Source organism: Ursus arctos, unplaced genomic scaffold, assembly GCF_023065955.2.
Source record: "Ursus arctos isolate Adak ecotype North America unplaced genomic scaffold, UrsArc2.0 scaffold_30, whole genome shotgun sequence".
NCBI lineage: Eukaryota > Metazoa > Chordata > Mammalia > Carnivora > Ursidae > Ursus > Ursus arctos.
The window spans coordinates 21785765-21807213 of NW_026622986.1; the positions used below are offsets into that span (position 1 = coordinate 21785765).

The following is a 21449-nucleotide window of genomic DNA, read 5'->3' on the forward strand; positions in this document are numbered from 1 at the left end:
TATATCGGTTAACAAAGACTTTAAAATAGAATAGTAGAGTGATGGTGAGGGTTTGGTGAAATGAACATTTTCATACGTTGCTGTTGGGGGGTAAATTAGCATGTCATCCCGGACTGTATCATAGCTGTATGTATCAGACACTGTTGAAGCTCCCCACTTTTTATTGTATGTTTCTTCCTGGGGATCTTTCCTCAAGATTTAATCCAGAACTCAGTCAAAAGTTTATACAAATATATATATATATATGTGTGTGTGTGTGTATGTATATTTTGCAGCAGTATTTAAAGTGAAAATTTTGAAGCCACCTTAAAGTCCAGTAAAAGAATGGTTAAATGAACTATGGTAGATTACGGAATATAAAACGACATGGGGAATGCTAATAACAGCACACTATAAGGTTGGATTTACGGTGTGGTTCTAATTATAGAGTATGTTTACATAGCTACACGAAGATGAATTAATCAAAAAGTTTTTGACTAATATCTTTGTATATTGGGACTCAAGGTTATGTCTTTCTTTTTTTTTCTTCAAAATTTCTGCAATGTAGTTGTGTCAGCTTTATTAACTATATCGCGTTAGCTTTCACTGTACAGCAAACTGTCCCCAGACGTAGTGGATTAAAACAGAGCCATTTTATTTGCTGCCACTTCTCTTGTTCCAGACTGTCTCAGTTGGTATTTACTTGGCTTTCTCAGGGATCCGGGGTCAGCCGGGGCTTGGTGATCGAGGATGGTCTCACTCACATGCGTGGGGGCTGGGAGGCTGGCAGCCAAGCACGTGCCAAGAACTCTGCTTGGTTAGCATTTGCTTAAGTCCCATTGCACACAGCAGGTCGCAAGACTGAGCCCAGGGGGATCGTTGCAGAGCTGTTTTTGCAAGCCATCTTTGGCATAAATAGTGAAACAAATGCCATTCTAAAACAATTATGAGAAACCCCTGCCTAACCTGAAGTCCTGACTTGACCGCCGCTGAGAGTCATGGTATCTTTGTGTTGATGATGTCACACGTCTCCTTTTTATTCCTTCATGGCCATGATGAGTAGGGAGGAGAGCAGTGAGCACATAACTGACAGTTTTCCACTGGTGTTTCAGCCTTCCTGTCCCCCACCTCTCCCTTCGCCAGTCGGAGTAGCCAGGGGCTTGGGATTGGCCAATAGTTTTTCTTGTTGACTGAAACTTCCTACCACACAGAAGACAACCGGTAGAATGGGAGCAACATGGAGGTTAATAGGTTTAACGGAAGAATGCCTGTTTTTCGGGTCTGATATGGAGGGTGTATTTATTTTTATACTATTGCTAATATTGTTTTATAGCTTCTGTAAGAATGAAAACATAATTTGCAAATTTTCTATGTCAAGGTAAAAATGTATTATGTTACTCTCACTTTGTGTGACAGGGAGGCAGCAATTTTCGGAGACATTTTATAACTCGTCTATTGAGGCGTTTTGAAAAAGGTGATGTTGTGAATAGCTGAAGGAGCTAATGTAGTTGAGCACCCGGATTATTTTTTCACAGTGTGTTCGTTTCCTGTTGGCACTCTGGCAGTTTGCCAGAAATTTAGTGACTTGAAACAACACCAGCGTATTCTCTTATGGTTCTAGAGGTCAGATACCTGAGATCAAGTTCACGGGCCCAAAATCAAGGTGTTAGCACAGCTGGGTCCTTCAAGAGGCTCAGGGGAGAATCCAGTTCCTTGCCTTTTTCGGCCTCTAGTGTTTGCTGCATTCTTTGGTCTGGGGTCCTCCCACCGATTGTTCCCCCATCGCTCCTAGCAGGACCACTACAATAACATCAGGCCCACCCAGGTGATCTTCGCCATTTTACAACCCTTAACTTAATCACATCTGCAGAGTCCTTTTTGCCATATAAGCTGACGTTCACAAGTTCTGGGGATTGGGACATGAAGATCCTTGGGTGCCATTGTTCCGTGTCACACATAGTGAGGGACACATGAGCTTCATAATGCAACTATCTTTGTGCACACCATTTCATTTTACCCCACTTCTTGGTGAACCCACCTCCCATCCTCCAGAATCATGTAACCTGCTGGTCTGCATGGTGTCTGTTGACTTCAGGAACCTTATTCCACTGGGATTTGAGTCTGCGTTTGATGACGGATGTAGGTGTGTGTCTGACTCGATTTTCGTTATTCATATTGAGGAGAAATGAAGTTTGTATTGCTTGCTTCTCTCCTTCTCCTTACTGGTGTTATGACTAACAGTTTTTAACACGAAACTATTTTGAAAGAGGAGTGTTTGATGATGTATTTTGACAGCAGCCATGTCATGCTTTTAGCTGCTCTGCGAGGAGTAAGTTACCGGATACCAGCTCAATAGCCCTTACCTGAGTAATCAACCAAAGATGGCATGTCCAGAAATATCACTCAAATGTCAACCGCAGAATGTCTTTAAAATAATCTCATTCAAAAGACTCGAATCTTCCTTACTTGCAGTTTTGAAATATCAAAGTTTTTAAAGACAGGGAGTCCTAAGTTATTTCTTTTTCACAGATGCCAGATGGATGTTGAATTAGGTCCAGTTTTTAGTTTTTCCGCAGATAATTTTTCAAGTTTGTGGCGGCGTTTTGGATCCTTATCAGTATATCGAGGCTCTGTCCCTCCCCCGGTTCCCCGCAGCCCCCCGCAGCTCCTCACAGCCTGGCATCAGTGTGGTTGCCTTGGTACCTGTTCTGAAGGATGTCTGCAGTGAAATTTGGTTGTTTAAATAGCACGATTTGTCATCTAAAAGTAGAAGTCATTAGCACGACGCCGTTTGGCTAGAGGTGTCTTCAATACTGTTTTTAAATTTTCCTTATTTTATCACTTCACTGTTAAGGTTTACTCATTTCACCACTGGAAATTTCAGGGCCTGGTTCACAGTATGGTTCTGGAGTGAAAAATGCAAAACGTTCTCTTAAAGAGTATCGAAGAGTCTGGAAACTTGTGCCACAACCAGTGGCCTGAGTTAGACATACTGTGTCTTTTTGAGACGTGTGAACTTCGAAATTCCAGCTCTATGATTGTCCTGCACAGATGTTTGTAGCTGGAATCCGCAGTTGAACAGCCGTCCGCTGTGTTTAAGGAAAAGGATTTCTAAAATTCTTGCTAGCTTATGTGTGAACTTCAGTTGGCCTTCACGGTGATTGTGAATTTACCAGAAACACTTATGTCTCTCAGAAAAGGTAGAGTTTGTTTTTGTTTAATTGAATTGGGTGCTTTGGGAGGATGCGTGTCCATTTGTCTCTATTCCACTTATCTCCTCCACGTAATTATTACAAAAGATGCAGCCAGGCGCAACGTCTTCGCTCTCGCCTCGCAGACGAGTTGACTCTCAAGTCAGCGGCTGCTGTCACTTGCAGGGGTGAGGGTGGCAGCCTGCTCCGTCACTGGTGGGCATCTCCGCGGACACCGCCAACTGGCAGCCTGCGTTGGGATAGGCAGTAATTAGTTGCTTGAAACTCTTGCCTTGTTAACTCCAGGTAAGTTATTAGAGAAAATGTTCTGGAGTTCAGAGTGTTGGTTTTGATAACAAGAAAGCAGGTTTAGCCATCAGAATATGCCCTCTGTTTGTAGAACAGTCAAATCCTGTACAGTTCCTTTCCTTGTGCGGGATCCTGTTTTGTCATGAAGGCTGCGGATCTTCCTTGAACCTCGTGGCTCACTTGGTCCCGTAGATGCGGAGTAGAGATAATGAGGTCTGTGTTTCTAGGTACGTTAAATTGGTACAAAACAAAATTTTTTTTTTTTTTGGTGGGAGTAGGGATGGCGGTGGACAAAATAAAGGGACACCATTTTTTGGTACCAACTCATTCAGTTTGGAAAATAATACACTGTATTGCTATTATACAGTAATTTATGTTTATTATTTTAAGTAAGTAAAACATTCAAAAAGGTCAAAAAATTCACTAAAAATCTCAGCAACTTAATTAATTAGGTTTCAGTGACCATGATGTGGGGTGAGTCTCTTGACATGGACAGCCTTTCTCATTTGGTAAATGATTTGTCTGGGTATAAAAATCTTGAGTAACCTTTTTTCCTAGAACTTTGTAGGCCTTGTCTTTTGACATTGAATGTTGCTAGGGAGACAGCAGAGGGCAGTCTGATTTTTTTTTCACCTACTGAGTGACTCGTTTTTTTCTTTTAGGATAGCTGTAGGATTACGTACTTTCTCTCTCCTGTCTCCCCATTGTATTTATTAAAGCATCGCACACGTAGATAAAAGTCCATATGACATAAGCTTATAGTTTAGTGAATTATCACCTGTATAAACTCAAGCAACAGCTACACAGGTCAAGAAATAGAAGACCCACAGCATTTCAGAAGTCCCGCCTCAGGCCTCCTTCTGATCCAGTGCAAGGCCTTCCTTTCTGCCCCAGGGTAACCACTGCCTTAACTTGTGATATTATTAATTAGTTTTGCTGTTTTCGAATTTTATATAAAGGGAACGACTCAGTATGTATTCTGGCTTCTTTCACTTGACAGTATGTTTTGAGATTCATCTATATTGTTGCCTAAAGCTGGATTTCGTGTTTTCACTGCTCCCAGGATGCGAGTTATCCAGGCATCAGTCCCATTTCTCATTTGAGCGACATAGCTGCTTAAAGCAGAATCTCCCCCGCTTCTTCGACCTTGCCCCTTGGGGACCAGCAGTGGAATCAGAGGCTCTCACAGGGCTGCTCCGCTCCCTCCTTCCTCAGGGAGTGAAGATGCTTGTTTGCACGTCGCCCATCGGCTCCTCTTGGGCTGCTTGCCGTGGAGCAGGGTTCCTCTGGGACTGTTCACTGCTCCCCTTGTCTTCTAGCAGACCCTCACACTGACGTACCAGCACTTCACGCAAGAGGGGCGTTTCATGGGGCTTTTAGGACTGTTACAAAAGTCTCTATCATGTTTGAATTCTGAGGAGCCGTATGTCCACTACCAGCGTTCCCCCTCTTTTTGGTTCAGAGTTCCCAGAATTTAGCTACCGTTCATCCTAATTTGTGAGATGAGGTGGTGACATTTTACTTGTTGCACTTAAGAGCTCATTCTCTCCTTTCCCTTGATGGATTTTAAGGAAGGGGAACACAGAGAAATGTTTTCACGCCATCCCAGTTAACTGGATGGCTCCTAAGTTACCTTAGATTTGAATAAGTACGTTTGAAATCTAAGGCTGATGGTGCAGAGTGGCCAGTCCGGGAAAACAGTGTCCCTGTGGTGCCCTCTCCACTGGCCTTCTTTTCCATCCTCACCCGGCGTTGGGCCCCCACCCTTCTGAGTCCAGCCTCTTGCCAACCTGTCTCTTTCCTGTCCTGCGCTAGTTGAGGCTGGTTAGCTCAGAAGAGTGCTTTAACCAGTGGGGGTAAATTATAGTAGGAGGCCAGCTTTATGTTCCTTTACAGGTTTTTAATATCAGGGAATGGAGACTTATTGTAGGTTGCCTTCAAGTAGGAGCTTAATATTATCATTCATCATCAAATAGCATCTGGAAAGTGCCATTGGAGCCCCTGCTCTTATGCTTCACTGAACTGTAGTGAGGTCCTTTTTGTTCTGCTGTGTGTAATTTGGTACCAACATGGCAGCCCCCTGAAGATAGAGCCATAACTTTTACAAAGGAGCAGCACTTCTTTGAAAAATGTATGTAGTTTAAAGATTTAAAGCGGCAGCAACATCGTAGAGGAAGTGTTTTTTTTTTTTTTTTTTCTAAAGGTTGAAAAAAATACTGGGTATTGTATAATGGAAGAGAAATTTAACCTTCATGTCAGATTGTACCCTTCTGTTTCTGATCCACCAAGTGGTACCCATAGTTAAAAATGCCAGTAAGAGTAATGAAGTCAGATTGCCATAACTTGACTCCCCCAGCTCAAATTATGTCAATTAATGGAGTAAGCTACATAATATTTTACATAAAAATATAGTGGTTTGAATTATATACAAGTAGTGTTCTCTTCAGAAAGCTTGATTTTTTTTTTCCCCCTAACCTCTGTCTTCTGGAATATTGTCTCTTTGACCCTTCTGTAAGTGTTAGATGGGCCTGTGTCTTGACGATGCTTAACTTTATTTTTATTAAAGATTTTAATTTGCCAGAGAAGAAGAGAGCAAGAGAGAGCACAAGCAGGCAGAGGGAGAGGGAGAAGCAGGCTCCCTGCTGAGCAAGGAGCCTGATGAGGGATTTGATCCCAGGACTCTGGAATCATGACCTGAGCCAAAGGCAGACGCTTAACCGACTGAGCCAGCCAGGCATCCCAAAGACGCTTAACTTTAATTGTGAATTGTTTTACGTGTGAGTTCCACCTTCATGATCCCAACCTGGTTCATCGTCTCGTCTGAGACTCCAGACTGTATCCCTGATGCCCAGCGGCCGTATTTCCACTTTGATGTCCCACAAGGCCATCACATTGGCCATGCTTGAAATTGCACTGTTCTCTTCCTGAACCGTGTTGAAGTTGGTGACGACCATTACTCACGTGTTTGCCACGGAAAAGCCTGGGTATCAGTTCTTATGCTTCTTCAAATCCATTTTCTAGATCATAAGTGCTCATCTCCTGTCTTTCTCCTTTAACAGTAGAGTAGTAGCAATCGCCGTGGTAGTAACAGAGTATATTCCTGTTGTACTTGCTGTGTGCTGGACACTGTTCTGAAAGCTTTACATTTGTTAACCGTTCTAATCCCTTCGTAACCCTGTGAGGTAAATGCTCATTTTCCTCACTTCGCAGAGCTTGCAGCTGAGATACAAAGAGCATATGTGACTTGTCCAGTCTTAGTAAATGTATCTGGGATCTGAATGGAAGCATATGGAAAGGGATTGCCGGAGCCTTGTTCTTCTGTTGCAGTTCCTGGTACCCTGGCTGTTTCCCACCCATTCCTCACCCAAGTGTGTGCACATGTTGACGTTAAAGAGTTGGTCTTGGATGTAGCCTAATTAATAAAGAACACTTTATAAATCATTCAGCTATCAGTAGTAGTAACAAATTCGCTTGGCACATCGCTTGGGAAGCTGCTAGGGGCTCACTGCCGCATACCAGAGTGCCTTTGTGGCAAAGACTGTTTACTGTTTTGCACAGAATGACGGACCTGTGCCGTCTGTGGAGGTCTGAGCTGTGGCTTTCCTGCTTTAAACCTGCCATTGTTTTAAACACCTGCCGATGAAGCCCAAGGCCCTCAGCATGACTGCCAAGGAAGGCTCTTGGTGACCTAGCGCCTCCTGCCTGTCTCTCCAGACAAAGCTTCCTTTCTTCCCTGTTTTGCTTTTTGTCCCTGGCGACTTCCCCCCTTTCCTGGAGACTTCACTAAGATCCAGTTAAGAATCACCCCCCAGAGTCATTCCTAACCTCTGCTTCCATCTCCACTGTGGGTCGAGGGCCTGTTGTGTTCTCGTGATCTCTGTTGTGTGTGTTCATTTGAACCACTAGACCACGAGCCCCTTGGGAACAGTTTCTTCTTTATCTTTGTGATACAAACTATACTAAACAAGTGCTTGTGAATGGATAAGTACCTTGATTAATCAAAACCAGATATGTAGGGCTGACTTTGTGCACCTCCAGTTACTAGGCTCTCAGGAGAATAAAGACAGCGGCTATTATAGGCAGAACTGGTCCCCAGCCCCCCACGTCCCTGCTAAGATTCGTGTAAGAAGCCCTGACCCCCAGGTCCTTAGGATGAGCTCTAGTCCAGTTCGACTGGCGTCTGTAAGAAGAGGAAGTTTGGACACACAGACACCAGGGTTATACTCCATAGAATAAAGATGTGTGAGCTCACAGTGAGAAGGTGGCCATCTGCAAACCAAGGAATGAGGCCTCAGGAAAAACCAAATCTGCTGACACCTTGATCTTAGACTTTCAGCCTCCAGCACGGTGAGAAAATAACCTTCTGTTGCATAAGGCACCTAGTCTGTGGTATTTTCGATGGCAGCCCTAGCACACCACTGCAGTGCCATATAAACTAACTTCCAGAAACCTGCGTGATGTCTAAAGTCATGTGTGTGCACATGTACGCACGTGAAGAGAGTTACGCTCCTCGGAGTAATTTATTTTTGGTGTAGTTGATTTAATAATAGGAGAAGCTCCGGTACATGAGATAATATTTAACAAGAAGCAAAGAGGGTTTTCTGCTGAATGTGAATTAACTGTAAAATTCACAGGACTTTTTCATTCTCTAAACGTTCTTGTTGGTGTCGTACGTATTGTTCCGTATCGTAAAATCATGATCATCTGTGCAGTTCTGCTGTTTGTACTCGGTGAATCTGTGCATTTCTGTTTTCTGTTTGATTTTTGTTTAGTATTTATATTTGTGGATATATTTCTAATATATATATTTATTTGCTGTCTGAAATATTTTATATCTATGTTTTATATCACAGCTGAGGTTACATGCTGTTTTAGGCATAGTTGGCCATTTTGCGCTGACCCCAGCACACTTCAGAGAGTGTTTGCCTTTGTCACTGTCATTTTTTCTTGAAAAGGGAAGAGAAAAAAGGTGCAAGAGTAAGCACACAGACAAACTGGTCCTTTCTGACAACTCATCGTGGCACGTAAGGAGCAGACCTTGGCGTGAATCTCATTGCTGCTGTTTGCTGGCTCTGTGGCCTTCAGGAAATAACAGAATCCTTTCCAAACCTCATTTTCCTTAACTGGGAGGCCCCTTCTCAGTTGTCAGGGGCCTTTGAGATCATGTACAGAAGGCACCCGGGCTAGTCAGTGGTATGTAAATACACAAAGCATTTTCCTCATTTTCAGATTGTTTATCATTTACACCATATGTTTTGTTTTCTCTCTGTGTTGGGGTGAGATGGAATTGTGCACGCTGAGAGTGAATACTGATGATAGTCTGCCGATCAGACACACCTTTGAGAGTTTGCTACCCTCCGCTTCCCTGCTGTCTTTCCACGCCCTGCTCACTGACATCGCCAGTGTCCGTCACTACCGTCAAACGGGGCGGCAGAGGAGATGTGTCACTGTCTGTGGTGAGGCAAGGATGAGGTGTAGATAAACAAGCGTGTAGTTGCCTTTCAAACTTTGTCCCAAGTCGTGTGAAAGGCACCCTTCCAGGGACACCACCTGTCATCCCATTTGAGAAGTACATCACCATCCGCCTAAGACACCAGGAGAAGAAAAACGAGTTAGACAAAATTCCCATCCTCTTTAATAGGGAGGAAAACAGAAACATTTTGATTACAATTCCAGTGTGGTTACGCGATGGGCGTACAGACACAGCCACCTCTGCTACAAGCAGATCCAGGCACACACGGAGCAAGACTGTTCATAACTGCTTCTGAGTCTATGGAACGTGCAGTGGAGATGGAGGAATAGACCAAAGTGAAAACACCAAGCAAACAAAATTATAAAATGTAATAAGTACTGCAAAAGAAATAGACTCTGGTAGACAAAGATCACAGGGATCATTTCTGTGGAGAGGTGACGTTGAGTGAGTTACATTTTGTCAGGAGGCACAGGGGAGGAGGCACGTGGGTGTAGAAGCAAGAAAGGCCATGCCACGTTTGGCCGTGGTCATCCCAAGTCAGTCACACGTTGTTGATGCAAGGTGAGTCTGGACGTCCTGTGAGGGATTTTGCACGATAGCATTTTTAAAGAACACGTGTTTAAAAATGGCAGCCACCATTCTGACCGCTGTGCGGAGCCTACTTTGTTTATCGTAGACGGGAGCATCCACTATTTTAAATTTGCATTACTGGACACAGAGACCTGGCTCTCGATGTAGCCATGGGACACCGATTGTTTATATCCACTGATATCAAATTAACTACCAAGAAAAAAAATTTCCCTTGTGAACATCTCTTTTAGATTTCTAGGCTGTGAAGATTAAATAAAATAATAAGGGGCGCCTGGGTGGCACAGCGGTTAAGCGTCTGCCTTCGGCTCAGGGCGTGATCCCGGCGTTGTGGGATCGAGCCCCATATCAGGCTCCTCCGCTATGAGCCTGCTTCTTCCTCTCCCACTCCCCCTGCTTGTGTTCCCTCTCTCACTGGCTGTCTCTATCTCTGTCAAATAAGTAAATAAAATCTTAAAAATAAATAAATTAAATAAATAAATAAATAAATAAATAAATAAATAAATAAAATAATAAATGCAAATAGTGTATAAAAGGTCACATGTGGATGATTTACTATTTAAAGTTCTCATTTTGTTTTAAACAACTCTTGTCATTGAGAACACATGAATTCTATGTCCCTTTTTTTCCTAATAACCGTTCTTATGATAATAACAGTTAAGGAGGGTGAGGCTAGTCTGACATTTGATGGTAGCAAGCTGGAGTTTTGAGATTGACCACACTATGTAAACCAGTAACAGAAGAATCGTTTCAAAGTGCCAGTGGCCAGAGTCAAGCCAGGACTTAGCTAATTCGAGCTCATTTTTTTGTAAATAAATTGAGTCTCTGAAGCACCTTCACACATTGAAAACGATTTTATATTTGTGTTTGTTGATTGTTTTTTCCCCTGAGTAGAGTATCATAGTACTTTCCTTTTTTATTGTTTGTTAACTGTGGCAGTATTTCATATTTTTAACCCAAGACAGTTGGCTTTCCAAAAATACTGGAAACAAATTCATGATGCAGTCATCCTCACCCAAATCCTAAGTTGTGGTGAATCTCCGTTTTCTCTGTTATTTATAGTTAATACTTTCTTCCTATGTTAGGAATGGTAAATTGTCTAAGTAGATCCTGGGGAAGTGGGGTAGACTTTTTTTTTTTTACCTTGAGTTGTGATTATTTTGCTTTCCTGTTTCTTAAAGATTTTTATTTATTTATTTATTTATTCGACAGAGATAGAGACAGCCAGCGAGAGAAGGAACACAAGCAGGGGGAGTGGGAGAGGAAGAAGCAGGCTCGTAGCAGGAGAGCCTGATGTGGGGCTCGATCCCATAACGCTGGGATCACGCCCTGAGCCGAAGGCAGACGCCCAACCGCTGTGTCACCCAGGCGCCCCCGCTTTCCTGTTTCTTAAGCCTTATTGTTAAATTTTTAAAACATACTCATTAGCTTATATCTTTGGCCTCTGCTTGGCTCTAGATTAGCACCAGACCGTAAGGTCCTCTTGTTTATATTAGTTTGGGATGTTTATTTGCCTTATGTCACTTATACTGAAAGAAAGTACATAGTTATCTATAAAAATAGAAACTTATTGGTTTTGAACTTTTTTATTCCCCAACTCTATGGTTTTTCTGCTATAAGATGTAGTTTTTACTTTTTTTTATTTCTCAAATCCTGGGGTAGGGTGAGTGTGTATGTGGGTCTGTACATGCGTGTGTGTATTTACACGCATGGAAACCCTGCTTGAAGATATTTATGGTTTTCTTTCCATTGCGTCTTGGTTCTGAGCTATTACTGTTAAAGTTGAAAATAAGCAGAAGTAAGTTCATCAAAACCCATTAAAATGGGTAGTTAGTACATTACCTAAAAAACATTTGGCATTTCTTTTAGCATAATTTCGAATTCACTGGAAATTAAGTTACAGTTGTTGCAGTTTTTCATGTAGATTTAGCATTTGTGTCACTCCTGATTCTTAATTATCTTAGTACATATTTTATATGACATAATATCTGCACTCTTACCATCTACAGCCTCTGCAGAGAGCGTAACACATGGCACCAAAGTAATAAAAATGTAAGCTCTAGAGTGAGGAGCAAAGCCGAAACAAGCCATTTTTACATATCACTTAAGTTTAGGTTCTGTGTAGTAGCTTGATCCCTTACTTAACCTTTAATAAAGTTGGATTCAAGGGTATTCATATATAAATAAAAAAATAAAATTAATTTCGTTTCATACTTCATATGAGCAAGTACCTGGTAATATATCACAATGACATTTAAACTTCAGTATTAGTCCTATTGGCGGAAAAATCGCCATACTTTTTTTTTTTTTAAAAGCAACCGTTTTTTGTTTTTTTTTTTTTAAATGATTTTTTATTATATTGTGTATTTCACCATACAGTACATCCCTGGATTCCGATGTAAAGTTCGATGATTCATTAGTTGCGTATAACACCCAGTGCACCATGCAATACGTGCCCTCCTTACTACCCATCACCGGTCTAAAAGCAACCATTTTTGAGGTTAGCCATTAAAAAGACAAGTTGTTGCCATTTGAGAGGGTTTGTTAAGATTATTACTATTATTAAGAAGGTGGGATCATATTCACACTGATTGAATCAGTCTGTATTTGTTTGGCCTTTGTGTCCTGTAAAGTTATCTAAGCAGTCATTTCCTCTTTTCACGTAATTTGGAAAGTAAAATTTGATAGGAATCTAGATATGCTCAAGACTCCATCCCCAGAGACCCCTCACGCCCTCCGAACTTCCCTTACCAGGCTCTGGAGTTGTACTTACATCTTGATCTTGATCAGGTTCCGTCTAAGTAACGTTGCAGTTGGAATATTTGTAACCCATGCAACCTCAACGTACCATTTCAGGTGTTGGTTGACAAGGGTGAATAGGGGAATGTGCGTCTATATTCATGCTGCCTGTTAAAAGTACTCACTCTGTCCTGTTAATGAAAGTCTATCAGCCTAATGCATTACTCTGCCAGGGTGTTTTCATATAAAAAGAAAATACCTGGCAGCAACTAGGCTTTCAACCCTTAAGATAATGTTCTGATGATAGAATTCTGGACCTACAGGGGAGGTAAGGGGATGTATTTCTGCATATGCCTTCCCGGGGCTCTTTGAACCTTGCCAAGTTACTGACTATTGCAACACTACTTCACTCAGTACCTTTTTCAATAGGAGGAGATGGGTGTCCTGTCCTGGAAAGACCGAGGGCTTTGCCAGAACCAGATACATTGGCCTTTGAATCCCCGCTCTGCCTTGTGCCTGCCGTGTGACCTTAACCTCCTAGAGTGTTAGTTGTTGCTTTTTTTAAAATGAGATGATAGTATTTTACATGCAAGATTGTAGTGACTGCTTAGAGTAACATATGCAAAGCTCAAAGATCCAGAAGCAATGTCTGGTACGTCTGGTACCGGTATGTGCTCAAGAAATAATAGTGATTATAATTACAATGACAAAGATAATGATAATGGTAAGTATTCATTGATTTGTGACATCTTCAGTAGAACTAGTTCTAGTCTAAAAGTTCAACAGAGTTCAATACTCAAGATTTAATTTTATTTTTTTGCTGCTTTCTTTAAAATTTAAAAAACTTCTGTCAACATGATGATTCAGTAGTTCTGTACATTACTCAGTGCTCACCTTGACATGTGTACTCTTAATCCCCTTCACCTATATCACCTGTCCCCCACCTACCTCTCCTCTGGTAACCATCTGTTTGTTCTTTATGGTTAAAAGTTGGCCTTTTGGTTGGTCTCTGTTTTTCTTTGTTCATTTGTTTTGTTTCTTAAATTCCACATGTGAGTGAAATCATATGGTATTTGTCTTTCTCTGACAGATTTCACTTAGCATTATACTCTCTGACTCCATCCATGTTGGTATAAACGGCAAGATTTCATTCTTTTTTATGAAATAAAAAATATATATGTATATAAATATATATTTTTATACACACACACACATATATGTCACATCTTTTTTATCCCTTCATCTGTTGGTGGACACTTGGGCCGCTTCTGTATCTTGGCTATTAAAAATCATGCTGCAATAAACATAAGGGTGTGTGTATCTTTTTGACCTAGCATTTTAGTATTCTTTGGGTAAATACCCAGTCCTGTGATTACGGGATCATAGGGTAGTTCTACTTTTAACTTTTTAAGGACCCTCCATACTGTTTTCCTCAGTGGCTGCACCAGTTTGCATTCCCATCAACAGTGCACGAGGATTCCTTTTTCTCCACATCCTCGCCAACAACTTGTTGTTTCTTGCGTCTCCCAAGTCTTACTAAATCAAAAATTCCCTAAGTTTTAACAAGGCCTCCAGGAAATTTTGATGCAATCTCAAGTTTGAGAACCCCTGCTTTAGAAAATCTGAGAAACACAGAAAAGGGTACCTTTTTTGATCTTCCCATTCAGAAATGACCAGTGTTAGGATTCTGAGTGTATTTCCCTCCTCTCTTTTCTTTATTGTTGTGTGTACCTACTTAGCTGTATTTTTGTCTAGTCTTTTTCCTGTGCATACATGTAAATACTTATGCTTTTTAAAAAAACATGCCATACTATGAGTTTTATAGCCTATTGTGTTCAGCTCAATATGAAGTCATGACCATTACCCCGTGTCATTAAATTTTATTTGAAAACATTTTTAATCATATGGCTACATAATATGAGTGCTTATAATTTATTAACCAATCCCTTAGACATTTGAGTTGTTTCCAGATGTTGAGGAGGAACATAAGCGACACTGCATTGAAAATTTGTATTCATAAATCATTGGGGATATCTGTGATCCTTTCCTTAGCATGAATTTATTCCTAGGATGGAATTACTGGGTCAAACAGTATGAACATTTTTATAGCTCTTAATACGTATTGCCAAATTACGTTTCCATAAAGAGGTGCCATTTTGTCCTCAGACCAGCCGTGTCGGGAAGCGTCTAATCCTCGAACCTTGGCCAACCCTGGGAATTATAGTCCTTTTGAATATGTACCAATTTGATAAGAGGGTGTTTACAAACTGCAAGTGAACAGGATATAGTCTGATGTCTTCTAGTCTTTGAGTTCGCTTACACTTTTGTGTTCACAAGCGCGAACGGGAGAAAACGTCCTGGATTTTGTCCCTTACATGTTGAGGGTGTGAATTTCTAACATTTACTCCTCTTAAACGGCCTGCCCCTTACCTCTTAAAGACTTCATATGTTTCGTTGAAAGGGAGTTGCAGTTCTTCTAAAGGTGTTCTGTGGAACAAAAGTAATTGGACAACGTGGATGTGATGATGGGCGCCACGTACCTTGGGCTTTAGGGAGTAACTAGGAACTAGAGGGCCTTCAAGGAAGAGAACAACAAATTGTTTCTATCTGTAGTATCACAAATCCATTACATAATGATATTAATATAAAATCTTGCTAGTGAGGAAATTGTTGAGGGAACCTGAGATAGAATGTTAAGTAAATGCTAAGCTGGCTGAAAAAATGGCTTTAAAATCAGTACCATGGCCATTCCATATACGTTTCTCTTACACAGCTCTGGTTAAGACTGGTTTGGGATAACTTTATCAATCCTATAAAAAGTTATGATACTGAAACTTAATCTTCGAACATAAGTTTATTTTAGTTTATGTTGCCTTAATCAGTGACTTCTCCTGGATTCTCTGCGGGGACTGAGGCTCCCTTGATGTTGACATTTCCAGCTTTCCATGTGGTCAGAAGGGTGTCCTGAACCTGGGAACTTGAGAGGCTGAGGGTGGAGAGGACAGTGAATGTCCCAGGGCACTCTGGGAACTGACGCCAGTAGGGTGCCTCAGACCGCGGCCGCGTAGGGATCTTTCAGTCTTGCAGGAAATGACGTATATGTTTTCACTCCTTTGCAGATCTCACTTAAAATAATAATGATGAGAAGAATATTTTACGTTTATATAGTGGCTTCCAGTTTATAGAACCATTTTATACACTTTTTGGCTGCTGTCCAGAGTCCTATCAAATTGGTACTATTATCCCCACAGGGCAGCTGAGGAAACCAAAGCTCAGAAAAAAAAAAAAAAAAAGCCCGAAGATTTACCCAAGTGTCTCGGCCACAAAGTTGATGAATGTTACTCAGGATCAGGGGCCAGGTCTTCTGGCCAGATCTCCCGGGCTTTTGCCTACACCTGATAGCATTATACAATAAAAGGGAAATCTGGCAAGCAACCATGAGATTACCTCCACATTTGAAAGAATGATAGGGAAATCCTACGTGAACAGCAGGTTTAAAACATGAATTATTTCTTCAATATCCCTAGAAGGAGACTCGCAAGATTAATGCAACTATGGCGGTGTGCATTGGGCTTGCCTCTGCGCTGCTGGTGGGCACTCGTATTTACGAGGGACCGAGGGCCCCTTATTTCCATCTGACCCTGGAGCACAGACATCAGATGTCCAAGAAGAGCATCAGAGGGAAACCCGTGTAAAATGCTGTGTTTCTTCGTTGGTGAAAAGGGCTTCTGAACCCTTTAACACAGGCATACACATAAATCAGATGCCACTCTCGTTGGAGCCACTTGGCAGGGTATGATTTTTATTCTTTTTTTAATTTAAATTGTACTCTTCCCCTGACTCGATCGGAAGAGCAAGTGTTGGTTTAAGTATGTATCATAAAGCGGCAAGGCGTTGGGTGTATTAAATGAACAGAATGCCTGTTTTAAAAATGTGTTGCCGGAAAGGCTAAGCAGACAATTGCCAGGATGACAGGGCGGCCTCGAATCCCCCCAGAATACATTTGAGAGCTGTCGTGAGACGTCCCAGCTTATTCCGATTGTATTGATGATGCGCAGAAGGGGAAACAGCCCCAGACTTGGGGCTTCATAGACCATCATCTATAAGCTTGGTGTGCACTGCAGTCAGGATGATGCTGTTTTAAGAAAGATGCACTCCTTTGTGCTAATTAATGTGCCTCACGTAGTTTGAATTTCTTTTTGGCATTTCCTTTCAACGCACTTTGTTCTTTTTTAATTATAAAAATCACCCCTACTTGTAAGCACATGGAGTTCTCGAAAGAGCAGATGAATAGCTTACCCTTTGTTCTGCGGGTTCGAATCCCTGTCCTGCCTTAACGTCCCCTCTTTGAGGAAACCCACATTAACGATTGGATGTGTGTGTCTTCTTCACTTTCTTTTTCACATAAACATTCACTCATGCGCATATATATGATTTTTGGTTTTTTTTTTTTTTTTCAAAAATTAAATCATACCAAACTTAGAATACTCTTATTTTTTTTAATTATTATACTGTAGACCTCCTTCTAGGCCAATACATGTAAATACATCTATTCCATTCATGTTCATAACTGTAGGGCTGGAACATACACTGCTCTGCTTACCTGTTGGTGAACATTCTGCTTGTTTCCAGTGTTTTATTGCTACAAACATTTACTCTTACAGTGTCAGCATTATTTTATGATCCTTATGATCATTTTCCACTCAGTGAAGTGTCTTGCTAAAGAAGGGAGAAAGTAGGAACCTTCCATCTTCCGTTGTTAACTGTAATCATGGACTTCTGTAATTAGCGGTGTAGCATGTAGTAATAAGAATTACAGAGATTTATGTGTAGAATATCTCTTTATGTATGGAGCGGCCCTAAACGTAGCTTTTATTTTGTGTTGGAGTCATTTGTGGTTCTCTTCTGTGTGTGCGTTCACCGAGGAGCAGAGGTGATCTCTCAGCTGTCATAATATCCCATCTAGACCCCTTCCACGGCAAATCAATTACCTGCGTGTGGGCAAATCTGGTACCCTAATGATAGACTACCCAATCAGCCACGGTTTGCTAGTTTTACCTTGTTAGACCATGGCCTTAGATTTCGGTGAGCGAGCACCTGGCTTTGAGAGCGAATTAATTTAAAAAGCGCTCTGTGATATTTTGGAATTACAAAGGGAGGGAGGGCTGCTTTGATGACGTGAAAAATTTGCCCAGATCCTCTGGATTGCTTAATATATGATAAATAATGTTTACTGGCCACATGTTTCAGGATTTGGAGTACTCAGGAAGAATTCTTAACAGGGTGATTATGAAAATAACCCATTTCCATAAGTGAAAATGACCTTGTTTATTAATGGGGCCTCAACTGCCTATTGCATTCGATCCCATTTGTAAGCAGCAAGGAGAACGATTGTTTTGCATGATTTAGTGTTTACAAAATTACGGGCGCACGGCAAAGCTTACTGTACCAGAGGCTCCGCAGAGAAGCATATGTGGTCCTTTTTGCAGGTAATAAAATGGAAAATCCAATTTGCAATTGCAGAATACAGCTCTGAGTGATATATGATCTTCATAGCCACATCGGTCAGGGGGTCACCGCTAATCACGGTGCTGGCTGGCTTCCCCTGTGGCCTGGGCCTTCCCACTGAAGAGGGAGCAGAGTGAATCTATGTCTGCGAGCCAGCCAGCGTGTCTGCAGATGCACCACTTTCTAGCTTATTAGATCCTCTTTGTCACAGTGCTTAATCCTGCTGCCTGATCCTTGTTAGAACACCACCAGAGCGCCGCTCCGGCTTCTAATAAAGGAGCTGGGTGAGGGCGCCTAACTAGACGCGCTGAAGCGTGCGGTGGCGAGGGGGATTGCGTCCTGACTGACAGCGGGCTGAGATGCTTCCTGCATGTTATTACTTAAAAGGGAACCTACCTCCGACAGCTGACAGATGAGCTTTGCCGAGGCAAGGGTAACTTGTTGCTAGGCTGATACGAGATGGGTGTCATCTTTTCACACAGTATAATGGCCTAGCTTTACTCTAATGATATTAACCCCCTTCTGAAATTGCTGCATTCCGGCCCGGCGCGCCGTGCGGTCGGAAAGCCGGAGGCAGGGAGCTGGCTGGGAGGATTACAGCCGCGCGGAGGCAAGTCTTGTATTCTGCGCCGGTGAATTGAAGTTGAAAAACAAAAATAAGCACGTCCTATCATGCCAAGCCCGGTGATCACGCTGAAGAGTCCGTGCCTGGCTTGGCTCGTGCCATTTCCGTCTCTGTCACCAGCAGGAGTTGCCTGCTTTCAGGTTGGCCATGGACGCTGAACACGGTCTTCATGGTTCTTTGTTACAAAGCAAGCATAGCTTCGACCACAGAGCTGTCGTTTTGGGGGGGCTTTCTCCTCCAGGGAACCTGAATCGCTCTTCTCGAGTGACCTCCATCCCTGGTAGCCCTGGGAAGACCTGGGCCTCTGATTCAGTAGCGTTGTTCCATAGGAAAATAAACAAATGGGGGTGGGGGAGGCTAACCTGGGCCCCCTCCCCCTCCAGCTGGAATGCACAGGTGAGTGTGAAGGGAAATGGAAATGCTCGTGAAGATCTATCCCGTAGTCCTTTGTGGGTACCCCGATTCTCACATGTATTTTCCCCAAAGCGTGTGTGTCTGGCCTGCATCCAGCGTCTCTTTCGTGCTCTGCTTAGCAGCCGTCATTCGCAGTCCCCTCTGCCTCTTCTGTCTCCATTGACAGCACTTAAATAGAGACATTGCTAGGGATTGACAGATCTCCAGGGGGTTAGAGGCTTCAGACAAAAGGGCCCAGAGAACACGGCTGACCTTTCTTGGCATTATTCCCCTAGCTCTGTCTTCCATGTGTGGCAGTCAGGGAGCATGGAACTTGAGTACGTGATTTTCAGAGGATTACCACTAAAAAGGCTCGCAGGCTTCACAAGAGGCTGTTAATAAGTTAACAAGAGGCCGTGTACGTTCCCAAGTGGGTATGTAGGTTGTAGGTGGTAGAAAGCAGGCTCGTCTTTTCCCCAGAAATATGTACCTGGACCTCAGGTTCAAAGCTGATCCATTAAAATTTGCTTTGCTCATAGTATACCTGTACTTTTTGCATTCTTGGGGCAACCCTTGAACCTTGGTGGAAGGGAGCTTATGATACAGCCCAGGAAGGAAGAGAGTCCTCTTTCTTTACCGTCCCATGGACATCGTCCCTGAGCAAAGTTAGAGTAACTGAGGATTGCCGGCGAGGGGGTGTGGGGGTCCTCCTTCCTAGAGCCTTTCCCTGGTCCACAGTGCTCTCACACTGACCCAGGGCCCTGAAAATACAGCGCAGTGAGAAGTGCTCAGTGCTCCTACTTCCCTCTCCTCCTCCCCCTGCTCTTCTTCCACAAACTAAAGAACAGTATCCCTGTGATCCCAGTCTGAACCAAAGGTTAAGAGGAAAGCAATCAGTTGAGTTAATTCGTGGTCCTGGATGTTCATCAGATCAAATTATACCCATTAGAAATTCAGACTCTGTTTCTCAGTAGGATAAAAAATTTGGGGCAACAGGGAGGAAGGATCTTTAGGTCAGAGTAGCCACTAACAAGTAGATCCCTTTGCTTAGGAATTGCTTTGGTTCCTTATGCAGTTCATGCTTTTCATGGCTTCTCTTCCTCCTTTGCTTAGCCACTTTGGAATACATATATTTTTCCAGATGTCTCTGTTTGTTTTTTTCCATAGTTGATTTCATGCTGATATCGGTGGGCAGGCCCTAGAGGCAGGAAGATATGTAAGCATAGCTTGTTTATTAGGCAAATGTTTTAAGAGAGGTGTTCCTCTTCTGGTGCCTTCACCCCCCAACTTCTTAGTGACCTGCTACGCCATGGTTACTGATGTCTGGCTTGTGAGCCCTTCCCTCGATGACCATGCTTCCTAAGAACTGTGGGTAACCTATTCACTGTGCATTTAACACAGAACACTTAAGAAGTACAGAACTTTTTAGAGTAATTTTTACATGGAAAGCTTTTTCAGACGTACTCATTTTTAGGAAAAGTGGAACTTGGGGAAAAAAGTAATAAGAGAATGATGTGGAAGAGAGAACGGGGACGTGGAGTATAGCAAACAAGATCCTAGAAGAAGATAGGAGTTACAGAGGATTTGAAACAAGAGATCAATTCTATTCTTGGAAAGCCAAAAGCCCTCCCCAAGTGAAGATACAGACAAATAGCCCAGTGCCTATAAGATACCCAGCTCAGCAGAGAATTGGTGCAGCTCTGGGATTTTCATTTGCCCTAGGCAGTTTTCTGACTCATGGTTTAGAGAATAAAGCCCATTAATTTACCAAATGATTTAATATCTGACTAATGATGTTTAACCATTAAGATGAGGAAATTGACAATATTGATAATCTTGGAGAGAAATTTATCTGCTAATTTTTGTACTTAACACTAACAGATTCTAAGTAGCTCTGGAAAGATCATGATGAATTACTCACTCGTAATATTTGGTAATAGTTTTCTTTAAAAGCGTTTTATTAAATTGTAATCACTTTTATATTGGTCTTCTTCTTTTTTTTTTTTCCCTAGTTCATCTAACAAAAAGGAGACAGATTGAAACTCTCAGTTCTTTTAAGAAGAAATATTACATCGTTTTCCCAGTAAAAATGTTTGTTCATTTCTAAAACCCAGGTCAGCTAGGAAATTACATGCATCAGGGTACACCTGCATCCCAGAATGTGTTCTCCTTGTCTTGAGTTATCACTTATGACAATATTGGCAAGTAGAGTTTCAAAACAGGACAAACATGGTTCTTTGGATGTGTCTTGGGAAGAATAGTTGCTGGGTGTCTATGTTTACGTAGCCTTGGCCTGTAGACTGGAGGTCTGAAAATGGACTTCCTCAGTAGAGCTTACAAGGCAAGGCCTTCGGTGAGCCTCCTGCCAGGTAAACTGCATACATCTCTGCTCCATAACCGTGCTGTTCCCGTCTCTTGCATAGGCAAGTGTGTGATGGGAAGCTCTTTCACACATAGCCTTTTCCATTTTTGAGTATGCCAAGCAAACAAAAAAAGGCAACTGATTACTAGCAGATGATATTCAGATGGGTGGCACTTACTGGGTTTTTATGCCCCTTCCTTAACTCATCCTTGGTTGATCTAGGACGTGTAACCTGATAGTTTCCCCAGATACTCTAGAAACAATACGAGATTTAGAGTCAGA

General features: G+C 42.2%; 1 protein-coding gene across 1 annotated transcript in view; it reads left to right on the plus strand.

Moving 5' to 3' along the window:
- Positions 1-21449, plus strand: part of RSU1 (Ras suppressor protein 1) — a 187860-nt gene that overhangs the window by 82204 nt on the left and 84207 nt on the right. The gene's annotated exons all lie outside the window — the stretch shown is intronic.